At 41.6% G+C, this 14,016-nt stretch overlaps 1 long non-coding RNA gene across 1 annotated transcript; it reads right to left on the reverse strand.

The window, feature by feature from the left end:
- Window positions 1-665: 665 nt before the first annotated feature.
- Window positions 666-4,582, reverse strand: LOC114672845 (uncharacterized). Its single transcript, XR_003723366.2, has 2 exons — window positions 3,614-4,582; window positions 666-3,236 (listed from the first exon to the last, which is right to left on the reverse strand). It is a non-coding gene; the product is annotated as an uncharacterized LOC114672845 (long non-coding RNA).
- Between the last annotated feature and the right edge of the window lie 9,434 nt (window positions 4,583-14,016).

The raw sequence follows: 14,016 nt of genomic DNA on the forward strand, positions 1-14,016 counted from the left end.
AAATTTTCTTGTCATTTTTGTGGGAATTGCGGCTGAAATGATGGTAGATACATGAGTTCAGTCAGTCATCATAATTCTATATAAAACTTTTTTTAACAGAAAAACCAATAATTCACTCTTTAGAAATGTAGAGAGCAATAACAGTTTTCAAGTGATTCCATTTGGGCTGAGGAACAGGCTGATTCCTGTTCTGTGGGTTTTTTCCTCCCCTGGCTATGTTTTATGTTTTCTGTTGGACCCTTTTCTAGTATCATTTAAAATATGCACTTTCTTCTAAGCAGATCCCCAGCCTAAACAGAGAGCAAAGCACAAATATACATCACACCGGAGACAGGCCAGGCTTGGCATCCAGTAGCTCTTCAATTTCGGTTTGCCCTGCCATCCAAAGAGGGCATCCTTAAGGCTGGGCGCGGTAGCTCATGCCTGTAATTCCAACACTTTGGGAGGCGAGGTGGGCAGATCCCCTGAGGCCAGGAGTTTGAGACCAGACTCACCAACATGATGAAACCCCATCTCTACTAAAGATACACAAAGAGGCAGGAGAATCACTCGAACTGGGAGGTGGAAGTTGCAATTAGCTGAGATGGCGCCACTGCACCATAGCCTGGGCGACAGAGCGAGACTCTGTTTCAAAAACAAAGCAAAACACCACTACAAAACACACACAAAGTGGGCACCCTTTATTCCGTTGAGCAACCTTGCCCCGATTTCAGGTAATATTTTCCTCAAATAAAACTGTGGTCTCCCAGGTACAGACCAGGTAGCTCTTGTTTAAAGTGGAGAATTTACCAAAAGTAAGTGATAGAACCAGGGGCCCTTGTACCTGTGGCTCAGGCCCCACGGGAACTGAGATCTGTTTATGGGCTTTCAGCAGAAAGCCCCAGATTCTAAGGGGTCAGGGTGCTAAGGTGGCCTGGATAAGTGGATTGGGGGTTTGGAGCCAATGTCCACTCTCCACGTGTGACACAGGGCAAGCTATTGAGACTCTGCAGACTGCATGTCCTTAACCATGAGATGGTGAAATAGCCACGTCTGCTTCATGGTTCCGCTGTAATGAGTAAATCACATGCATGGTGCTCAGGGCCAGGACTGGCACTCTGTCAGCACTCCGTAGGCTGCAACCACTGCTGTCACTGCAACCCCTGAGGTGCCCATCCTCACCATCAGCTGCACATTCCAGGGTGAAGTTTGGATGCTTGCGTCATCAGGAGTCACCAGGAACAGCCTGAGTACTGATGTAAACATAGATCTTAAAGTGCTGCTGTCTACAGATACAAAAAAATAACAGGCACCAGGTCAAACTAGGCAATGCGGTGTGTGTGTTCATGCTTTACGTGTGTGCAGTCAGTCAAGTGCTGCATAGTGACGTCTGGGTCAACACTGGACCGCATAGACACCAGTGGTCCCTTAGGTTACAGTGCAGCTGAAAAATTCCTATTGCCTAGTGACCAACCCGTTGCCGACGCAAATCTGTGATGAGTAGAAGAAACAAACGGAGCAAACCGTCGTGATTGTGTTTCTGAAAAGAGGGACGTCTCCCCAAGGAGAGCCTTACGCAGGTCCCGCCGGAGGGACTCCAGAAGAAGGCATCGTTATCACAGATGACAGTTCCATGCGTGTTCCTGTCCCTGAAGACCTTCCAGTGGGACAAGAAGTAGAGGTGGAAGACAGTGATATGGGTGATCCTGACCCTGTGGGGGCCTCAGCTAATGTATGTGTTTGCATCTTGGTTTGGTTTTTTTTTTTTTAACGAAACAATCCAAAAGTTTAAAAAATTAAACATTTTAAAATAGAAAAAAGCTCATAGAATAGGGATAGAAAGAAAATATTTTTGTCCAGCTATACAATTTGTTTGTGTCTTATGCAAAGAATTATTACAAAAGAGTAAAAATGGTTTTTTTTTAAATTTAAGTTTAGATAGTAAGAATGTTATAGTAGGCTAAGGATAATTATTAAAGAAAGAAAACTTTTAATAAACTTAGTGTGGTCTAAGTGTACAGTATTTATAACGTCTACTTGAGTATACAGTAATGTCCTAGGCCTTCACATTCACTCCGCACTCACTGACTCACCCAGAGCAACTTCCAGCTCTGCTAGCTCCATTCATGGTGAGTGTCCTATACAGGTGGACCATTTTTTATTTTTTAGACTATATTTTTACTGTGCTTTTCTATGTTTATATTGTTTTGATATACAAATACTTGCTATTGTATTACAGTTGCCTACAATTTTCAATACAGCAACATGCTGAGCAAGTTTACCGTTTAGGAGCAATAGGCGATATCAGACAGCCTAAGTGTGTAGGCAGCCAGGTTTGTGTGAGTACACTATGACGTTCGCACAAGGACACAATCACCTAATGATGCATTTCTTAGGCAGACCCACTTTGTTAAGCAATGCATGACTATATATGCTTATATGAGTGTGTGCATGTGCATGTTTGTGGGTATGTATGTGGATGTATATAAATGTGGATATATATACATGTGTATGTTCGTGTTTTACATGTATATGTGCTTGTGTGTGTATATACATGAATGGTATATATCTTTGTGGATGTAAGTATGTAAGGCTATATGCAAATGTGCATAATTGTGTGTGTTTATATATGTCTTGGGGGATAACCCCACATCATGTCAGAGTGTAAATCTATGCATCTCATTCCTTCAGCCCTACCTAGGTCTCACAAAGTTTCTCAGTTTACAAAAATCATTGTCAGATACAACTATGCTGATACTCATTCACGCAGTGTCCAAAGGGATGTTCCAACTGTCTTTATAGCATTGCGTTAGCATAAATATTACATTAGTGGGACCGTTTAGAATGGGCTTCTCTCTCAAGAGACTCTGCAACACAATTCTTGAAACACTCAAGTCTGACAAATGTGGATCACATTTAAATAAAATATTGAGACAATTCAGTTAAGTGACTGACAGCCAGAGGGGGAGCGAGGCATAGTTAATCATTTCTTCTTAAAGAAAAAATGTATTTCTAAAATATTTGTGGATCCGTTTCCTAAATTGCTTTGTAATCTGTAGAGGCGATTGCCCTTTAAACATCTTCCATAATATTAGTGTCCTTTTAAAGTTATAATCAATTTTCTTTCCATCCATTTCATCCATTTTCCAAGTTGGCATGAGTTATAGACTCTTCCCTGAGCTCTTCTTTCCTCCAAAATTATTGTAGAATCCAATTATGGCCTAATATTCAGTACTCTCTGGAATTGGAGGAGCTGCCTATAAAAAGTCAGACAGAAATGTGAGTACTGCATTTATTATCTGTTTATCAGCAAAGGAGGCATATTTTCATTGTAAGTGGAACCAAGATCATCATACGAAAAAAGCAGGTCTACATGCAATGCCATCGTCTTGTCAGTATTTTAACGAAACTGTACACCTGGTATGCAGATATGTAGCTAATGCCAAGAGAAGGTTCCAAGTCTATCATGACCTGTCTGTGCTCACTTGCAAAGAACAGAACCCACTCGAGCCACTTCAAGTGGTCAAGGATGTACGGCAGGGTATTAAAAGGAGTTCAAGACCAGCCTGGCCAAATGGTGAAACCCTGTCTGTACTAAAAATACAAAAATGTTAGTGGGCGTGATGGTGCTCACCTGCAATCCCAGCTACTCAGGAGGCTGAGGCAGGAGAATCACTTGAACCCAGGCGGCGGAGGTTGAAGTGAGCCGAAATTGTGCCACTGTACTCCAGCCTTTTTTAGAGTGAGACTCCATCTAAAAAAAAAAAAAAAGAAGCAGCAGCTACTGGCACTGGGCACCGGCCATGTGCCAGGAGATCTTGTAAATACCTCATAGGCAATAGTGCCCATCCAGTCTCACAACATCCCATGCAGTAGATCCTACTGTGCTTGCCGTCTTACAGAGGAGGAGGTTAAGGCACCAGAGGAGAGGCAAACACCAGCCTGACCTCAGAACTCACCCTGTGAACTAGGAACCAGGACCACAGCACAGGGCTGTGAGTAGGACCAAGCTCGCTCTTCACTTTTTCTATGTTCCTGGTTCTTTCTGCTCAGGCAGTGCCTTCCAAACCTCTTCGTTCCTTTCAGGGCTTTCCTAAGCCCTTCAGCATCGAGTCCAGTTACACATTTATTTTCCTGTGACCTCGGATCTCTTAAGTTAACGGGATATAGTCATATATGTCAAAATACCCCCTATTATGATATGGAGTTTTTCACAATTTTGAAGCTCTTCTTTTGATTTTGAAAGCAAGTTCTGTATTTTCATCACAATGAGATGTGTCCCTATAAAACCTTGCATAAATGCCATTTACATATTCTCTCTCTTATACACACACTCACACATACCACACACACACACCACACACACACCACACACACACCACACACACACACCACACACACACCACACACACACACCATACACACACTACACACACACATACCACACACACACACCACACACACACCACACACACACATACCACACACACACCACACACCACACACACCCACACACACACCACACACACACATACCACACACACACCACATACACACACCACACATACACACACCACACACACACACCACACACACACCACACACACACCACACACACACACACTACACACACACACCACACACACACCACACACACACACCACACACACACTACACACACACACACACCACACACACACATACCACACACACACCACACACCACACACACCCACACACACACCACACACACACATACCACACACACACCACATACACACACCACACACACACACACCACACACACACATACCACACACACACCACACACACACCACACACACACCACACACACACACCACACACACACCACACACACATACCACACACACACCACATACACACACCACACACACACACACCACACACACACATACCACACACACACCACACACACACCACACACACACTACACACACACCACACACACACACCACACACACACCACACACACATACCACACACACACTACACACACACACCCCACACACACACACACACACCACACACACCACACACACACCACACACACACACCACACACACACACCACACACACACACCAGACACACCACACACACACCACACACACACCACACACACACCACACACACACCACACACACCACACACACCCACACACACACCACACACACACACCACACACACACACACACACCACACACACACCCCACACACACCCCCCCCCACACACACACACACACACCACACACACACACAGAGACAACTGAAGATTGTCCATAAGTCCCTCACTTAAATTGGTCATAAGATGTCTTTGTCACATATAATAAAATAAACATCTTGAGTCCATACAAATAGAATAAATAACAGAATAAAATGGGTAAATAAATGGGGGTGGAGAGAGAGGTCACACAGAAGAATTCTGCTAAGAAATGCAGAAAGTATGAGGAAAATACTAAATCATCATTAGGCAGACACCACAGTAATGATGGTTGCAGGCAAGGTCTGCCAAATGTTTGTGGATAAAAGGGATATTTGCCTAGTGCTAAAGTATCTCCCCCAAAATGTCTATTAATCAGAGTGAAAAATATAGATGTCTGTTAATACAAAGGGAAAAATTAATACAAAAGGAAAACTAGTTCTTATTTATGTTTATAATTTCTTATTGTATTTCTTATGTCTTACATTTCTTACTGGTATTTACTTGTGCATTAAGCAATCAAGCAGACACTACCTTAACCTAATGATCAAGGCTAACAAAACCAACAATCACACATATTACATCACGTACCCCTGCTGCAATGCACTGATAAAGGCACTTCTGAGGTCTTCTTGCCTAAAACTCGTACTCTCCATCAAATCATAAGAAGACATCAGACAAGCCCAAACTGAACGACATTCTTCAAAATAACTGACCAGTGCCCTTCAAAAGTGTCAAAGTCAAGAGAAACACGGAAAGACTGAGAAGCTATCCCAAATTGGAGGATATTAAGGAGCAAGAGCTCAGTGCAATATGGGATCTAGATTGGATCCTGGGACAGATAAATGATGTTGCAGGCACATGGGAAAACCTAAATGAAGTCTTTAGTTAATAGCATTACACCAGTGTTGGCCCCTGATTTTTTATAGATGGTTATATAGTCACGCTGATTGTTTGCAACCTTTCTGTAAGTCTAAAAGTATATCAAAATTAAAAGTTACTATATAAAAAAGATATCTGGGTCAGGCAAGCTCAGGTATGCTCCCTCGTCACCAGGACAGAGCCTGTATCTTCCTTCTCCCCATTCTCCCTGGTCAGTCCCCCAGGCTCCTGCCCAGGGCCAGCCAGAGTTGAGGAGCTTTAAACCACTTCAGTCCCACTCTTGGAAGAGCACAGACTTTTTATTTATTTGGAGGGCTTTGCAGAGGAGCTGTTACGGGATTTTATGAAATGATGAAAGTAGTACGTGCTCATTGTAATAAGTCAAAGAAAGAACATGTATAAAGGAAACAGCAATAAATGACTCATCCTGTCACAGTTCATCCCCACCCCATGGACAGCACCGGCACGCAGCCTCCTGCACGCTCACCATGCACACGCGGACCGCAGAGGCCTGTGGTTCTCTCTCCTACACGTACAGAGAAATGGACTCAGATCACAAATAGTAATCGTATTCTGAAACTTGCTTTTTCATTTAACAATTCATCATGGGTATTTCTTAGATACAGAGATATGTAATTCTACCTAACGTTTAGAGGGTTGCATTCTATCCCAATATTGTATACTATGATTGTATTCTAGTTTAGTCAGCCAATCTTCTTTTGATGAAGATTTGTATCGTTTCCACTTTTTGCCATTATAAGCAATAACTATAGCTTTATCTATTGGCATTTTTGTTCCTGAAGAGCAGTCTCTAAAAGGAAAGGATTGCTATGATGAAGGAGAGAAACCTTCTTATTTTAATAAATACTCTCGTATTTACTTTCCATAACTATTTTGACAATGACATTCCCACTAGCAATGCATGGAGAGCCTTTTCCCCGCCCCCTCAAACTCTCACAAGCCTTAATTCATTCGGCAAGGATTTTTTGTGCCGACTGTGTCTCGTTCAATTAAAATGTTGCTTTTAACATATATTAAATTCTCAGCAGGTGAGGTAACTCATGCTTGTAATCCCAGCACTTTGGGAAGCTGAGGCAGGTGGATCACTTGTGGCCAGGAGTTCAAGACCAGCCTGGCCAACATGGCAAAACCCATCTCTACTGAAAATACAAAAATTAGGCAGGCGTGCTGGTATGCACCTGTAATCCCAGCTTCTCGGGAGGCTGAGGCACGAGAATCACTTGAACCCAGGAGGATGAAATTGCAGTGAGCCAAGATTGCACCACTGCACTCCAGCTTAAAAATGTATAAGTACAAACTTTAGTTTTGTACTATATATATATATATTTTTTTCAACTATTCACATTTTTAAGATTTAAATATTTCCCCTCCAGAAGTATGGAATTGCTCTCTATTTATTCAATAATTGATCTACATCCTACACAGAAATTTATACCTTTCTCTGAGTATGTCGTGAACCTTTTTGGTAAAATTTATTTTCTAGGGATTTTAGATTTGGGGATATGTTTTCATCTCATTCCCATGAGAAAACTAGTTGCTACTAAAAAAGAGAAGATACTGTTGATTTTGTTTCCAGCTACCTCTTAAAATATTCTAATTCTATTATTTATTTTGGCAAAGGCCCTTAGGTTTTCTCAATATGTAATCATATCATCTGTGAATAGAAAATTAATTTTCTGTTATCTCTGATGTTTAGTTCACTACATATAAGACTCCATAAAGGCAAAAATTTTTGTTTGGTTTTTCAATATTATATCCTAAGCTTGGCACATAGTGATATGGATTGACTGTGTCCCCACCCAAATTTCATCTTGCATTGTAGCTCCCATAATTCCCACATAATGTGGAGGGACCTGGTGGGAGATAACTGAATCATGGGGGGCGGTTTCCCCCATACTGTTCTCCTGGTAGTGAGTAAGTCTCACAAAATCTGATGGTTTAATAAGGGGTTTCCTTTTCCCATGGCTCTCATTCTCTCTTACCTGCCACCATGTAAGACGTGTCTTTTGCCTTCTGCCATGATTGTGAGGCCTCCCCAGCCACATGGAACTGAGAGTCCATTAAACCTCTTTTTCTTTATAAATTACCCAGTCTCCAGTATGTCCTTATCAGCAGCATGAAGATGGACTAATACGCATAGTAAACTCTCAATAAGTATTTATAATACTCAATAAGTATTATTCATAAAGGAGGAAGGCGGGAAGGAAGGAAGGGAGGGAGGGAGGGAGGGAGGGAGGGAGGAGTTTGTTGCCAAATGTAATACTTGCTATTGGGTTTTAAGGAGGGAAACAGTATTTTGTTGCCAAACGTAATCATTGCTATTGGATTTTAACAAATTGTCTTAATCACACAGAGACAATTTATCATGGAACCATCTCTGCTGCATGACCTTTGACGTCTAACCTGGATTAAAGAGCCTTGTGACTGTCTGTGGCATCTGGGGCTGTTTCCTTTAACAAAACAGGTTTCTACCTGCCAGTTCCCAGGCTGCATCTCTTCTACTCCGGAGTAAGATAGAAAAGGAGCTAGCATTTGCAGAGAGTCTGCTCTGTGCCAAGTGCTGTGCTAGGTGAATTGTATGAACCTCTCCTTCTAGTCTCCTAAAAGCCCCTGAGGGAGATATTATTCTGGTTCTTAAGTATTTCTTACTCTTGCCTCTGGTGAACATTTGTATTGGAATTATCAGTCCCTACAGAGGAAATATCGCTCACTTAACTGGAAGGCACTTCACAAAAAATAAATCTCACATCTAAATGTTTGCCACAAACCAACTCTCAAAGTCGCCCTTTACCTTATTCACCAGGTTTGCTTTTGAATGACAATTTTATTGTTTTAAAAAGAAAAAATGTCAATCTCCGGATGACAAAAATTTCTCCTCTTGTGCATAGTCAAAAGAAAATATTGCCTACTCTGAACATGTTTCTTAAAGTAGCATTGTAAAACTGTGTGAACATTTCTCAAAAAATTAAACATAGAATTCTCACATGATCCAGCAATTCTACTTCTGGATATATTTCCCAAAAATTGAAAGTAGGACTTGTTTGTACACCCATGTTCATAGCAGCATTATGCACAAGAAGCAGAAAGTGGAAAGAATCCAAGAGTTCATTAGTGGATGAATGGACAAACAAAATGTGTGTGTGTGTGTCTGTGTGTGTGTGTATACATATATATATATAGTGTGTGTATATATATATTTATATTTATATATATTATTGAATTTTACTCAGGCTTGGAAAGGAATGAAGTGCTGACACATGCTATAACATGGATGAACCCTGAGGACATTATGCTAACTGAAATAAACCAGTTGAAGGCCGGGTGTGGTGGCTCATGCCTGTAATCCCAGCATGTTGGAAGGCCAAAGCAGGTGAATCACCTGAAGTCAGGAGTTCAAGACCAGCCTGGCCAACATAGTGAAACCCCGTCTCTACTAAAAATACAAAAGTTAGCCAGGCATGGTGGCACACACCTGCAGTCCCAGCTACTTGGGAGGCTGAGGCAGGAGAATCGCTTGAACTCGGGAGGTGGAGGTTGTGGTGAGCTGAGATCACGCCATTGCACTCCAGCCTGGGCAACAGAGCAAGACTCCATCTAAAAAAGAAGAAAAAAGAAATAAGGCAGTCGCAATAGGACAAGTGCTGTGTGATTCCACTTACGTAAAGTCCCTAGGGTAGTCAGACTCACAGAGACAGAAAGTCGAGTGGGGGTTGCCAGGGGCTGGGGGAGAGTGAGGGGTTAGTGTTTAATGGGAACAGAGTTTCAGTTTGAGAAATGAAAAGTTGTAGAGATGGATGATGGTGGATAGTTACACAACAGTGTGAATGTACTTAATGCCACTGATTAGTACATTAAAATGATTAAAATCATAGGTGTCATGTTATGTATGTTTTACCACAATAAGAAAAAGTGTTTAACTGTTTGAGTGGGAGTGGTGTGCTTTTCCTCTCCCCATGCTGCCTGCAGGTGGGTATTAGTTTATTGGAAAATAAGTAATAACAGCATAAAGCATGGAGTTAGACAGACAGACTTCCAGGTCTGGCTCTGCGGGGTCTCAGCTGTGGGACCTGAGGACAGTCACCACACCCCAAACCCTAGGTGATTATGTGGAATTTATACATCAGGTTTATCACCAATGCCCAGCACAGAGCCTGCCCCGTGGAGGCTGCAGGTGTGAAAACACAGACAGTAACCTACTTGTATTAGTCCATTTTCACACTGCTGATAAAGACATGCCCAAGACTGGGCAATTTACGAAAGAAAGACATTTAATTGGACTTACAGTTCCACGTGGCTGGGGAAGCCTCACACACATGGCGGAAGGCAAGGAGGAGCAAGTCACATCTTACATGGATGGTGGCAGACAAAGAGAGAGAACTTGTGCAAGGGAACCCCTTTTTTAAAAACCATCAGATCGGCCGGGCGCGGTGGCTCAAGCCTGTAATCCCAGCACTTTGGGAGGCCGAGGCGGGCGGATCACAAGGTCAGGAGATCGAGACCACAGTGAAACCCCGTCTCTACTAAAAATACAAAAAATTAGCCGGGCGCGGTGGCGGGCGCCTGTAGTCCCAGCTACTCAGGAGGCTGAGGCAGGAGAATGGCGGGAACCTGGGAGGCGGAGCTTGTAGTGAGCCGAGATCGCGCCACTGCACTCCAGCCTGGGCAACAGCGTGAGACTCCGTCTCAAAAAAAAAAAAAAAAAAACCATCAGATCTCGTGAGACATATTCACTACCATGAGAACAGCATGGGAAAGACTTGCCCTCATGATTCAATTACCTCCCACTAGGTCCCTCCCACAACATGTGGGAATTCAAGATGAGAGTTGGGTGGGGACACAGCCAAACCATATCACCTGAATCTCATATCCTTGGGAAATATTGCTGCTTAATTCTCTAATTGTGAGAAACATGCTCATTTGTTCTGTATCTGTTTCTTAAACTATAGCCAAAACTTCAATCACCAAAACAATATTTAATATTTCATAACTTAGTAAAAAGCTATAGTAACCAAGAAAGCATGTACTGGCATAAAGATAGAGTTATCCTTTAACAGAACAGAATTGAGAGTCCAAAACTGAATCCTACATTTATGGTCAATTGGTTTTCAACAAGGGCATCAAGACAACTCAGTGGGGGAAAGAACAGTCTTTTCAACAAATGGTGCTGGCACAACTAGATAACCCACTGAAAAGAATGAAGTTGGACTTCCTACTTCACAGCACTTACAAAAATTAACTGAAAATGGATCATGGGCACATATGTAAGAGCTAAACCACAACACTCTGAAGAAAATATAGGAGTAATTCTTCAGGGCCTTGGGTTAGGCAGTAGTTTCTTAGATGAGACACCAAAAGTAAAGGATAAATTGGACTTGATATATTAACAACTTTTGTACTGCAAGCAATACCAACAAGGAAACAAAAAGACAACCCACAACCCACAGAATGGGATGTCATCCTGTATTCAAGAAACACATATGATGTATATCTAGAATATATATATATTTTTAAAAACCTATAACTCAACAATAAACAAAAAATCTAATTTAAAAATGAGCAAAGGATTTGGGTAGGTGTTTGTCCAAAGAAGATATATAAACATCCAATAAGCTCATGAAAAGATGTTTAACGTCATTAGTCATTGGGGAAATGCAATTCAAAAACACAATGAAATACCACTTCACACTCACTGGAATGGCTGTAACAAAAATAACAAGTGTTGGCAAGGATGTGGAGAAGTTGGAAATCTTCATATATTGCTTGGAGGAATGTAAAATGGTGCAGATATATTGGAAAATGATTTGGCAGTTCCTCCAAATGTTAAATGTAGAGTTGCCATATGACCTAGAAATTTTACTCCTAGGCGTCTACTCAAGAGAAAAGAAAATATAGGTCCACACAGAAACTTATAAGCAAATGTCCATGGTAGTGTTATTCATAATAGCCAAAAAGTAGAAACAATTCAGATCTCCATCAGCTGACAGATTTTTAAAATGTGATATATCCACTCAATGGGCATTACTTGGTAATGAAATGAAATGAAATATTATCACATGCTAAACATGAACGTACCTTGAAAACATACGCTAAATGAAAAAGTCAGACCCAAAGGGCACACACTGTATGGTTTATTTATATGAACTGTCCAGAATAGGCAAATCTATAAAGCTAAAAACCACACTAGCAGTTGCATAGGGCTTGGGGTGGGATGGAAAATGCTAATGGAACAGATACGATGTTTCTTTTTGAAGGGACAAAAATTAAGATTAGATTGCGGTAATGGTTGTACAAGCTTGTGAATATACTAAAAAAAAAACAATGGATTGTACACTTGAAGCAGGTAAATTGGATGGTATGTTAGCTACATCTCAATAAAGTCATGTAGAATAAGACATATAATAGAAGAAAACAAATAAATAAAACTTTGAGGTGTAAATTCTTCAAAATGTTTCACATAGTCCATGCTTTTTCTTTTTTTCTTTGAGACGGAGTTTCGTTCTTGTTACCCAGGCTGGAGTGCAGTGGTGCAATCTCGGCTCACCGCAACCTCTGTCTTCCAGGTTCAAGTGAGTCTCCTGCCTCAGCCTCCCGAGTAGCTGGGATGACAGGCATGTGTCACCGCACCTGGCTAATTTTGTATTTTTAGTAGAGATAGGATTTTTCCATGTTGGTCAGGCTGGTCTCGAACTCATGACTTCAGGTGATCTGCCTGCCTTGGCCTCCCAAAGTGCTGGGATTACAGGTGTGAGCCTCAAGGCCCAGCCGTTTCTACATTCTTAGAGAGGATACTCCCAACTGAATCTCCCTCTCCTGACTCCCCTTCCTTTCTCTTTTTGTAAAGAGGCGCTCAGGCCCTTGATGGGGTCTTCTCACCCCTGCGCCACTCTTCGTTATTCATCGTTTGAGAAGTTTTCTTTCTTTTTTTTTTTTTGCCATCTTTATCTCTGTCCCTTACTGCCATGTTCTCAGTATGGCAAAGGGCAGAACATGAACTTTAGTGACACTGACTCAGTGGCTCAAAAAGCGTTTTTGGATTCCTACTCACTTTGGGATAATTAATTTTTATTCCTGAGTCAATCCTGGGTAAGTGAATCATGTGTTTGCTTAAACAGTACTGGTGAATGGTCCCATTGTAGACACGAAGTTCTGCACTTGCTTTTAAGGTTAGCATTTACTCATTTGCCTTTTAAACCTGTCATCATCTGCCCTTCTAACAAACATCTTGAAACTGTCTGTCCATGCCATGCGTGCATGTGTGTGTGTGTGTGTGTGAGCATGCTACTTCTGACTCTCCCACCCGCCAGGCCCTCCAGCTGGAGCACTCTATTACTCTTGATTGTTAGCAGGTCCCAGATATTTTTTTCAAGGAATTGTTTTTTTCCTACATATTTACATAGTTTTTACTTTAAAATTATCAAGCACTGGAAAAATCACCTGGGAGTAGAAAGAAAAAACATCAATATGTTGATCATATTGATGATTGATTTCTATTTTTATTTCTGCATTTTTCTAGAGTTTAATTTTTCAATGAACTGTGGTTATCTATTTTTTTAAGTCATAAAAACGTGCTACAGTCATAGCTCCCAAGGTCTGCCCTAATTTTGCTTTTGGCACTGGGTAATAGATGGCATTTGCTTTTGCAACACTCCTCTACAACGTTCAGAACTTCATTTATGTCAGACTATTAGGGAGTTTAATGAATAACTTTTCCCCAAAAGAAAAGATTCATGGCTGGGCACCATGGCTCACACCTGTAATCCCAGCACTCTGGGAGGCTGATGCAGGTGGATCACCTGAGATCAGGAGTTTGAGACCAGCCTGGCCAACATATTGAAACCACATTCCTACCAAAAATACAAAAAAAAAAAAAAAAAAAAGTTAGCTGGGCATGGTGG

Source organism: Macaca mulatta, chromosome 15 (assembly GCF_049350105.2).
Source record: "Macaca mulatta isolate MMU2019108-1 chromosome 15, T2T-MMU8v2.0, whole genome shotgun sequence".
NCBI lineage: Eukaryota > Metazoa > Chordata > Mammalia > Primates > Cercopithecidae > Macaca > Macaca mulatta.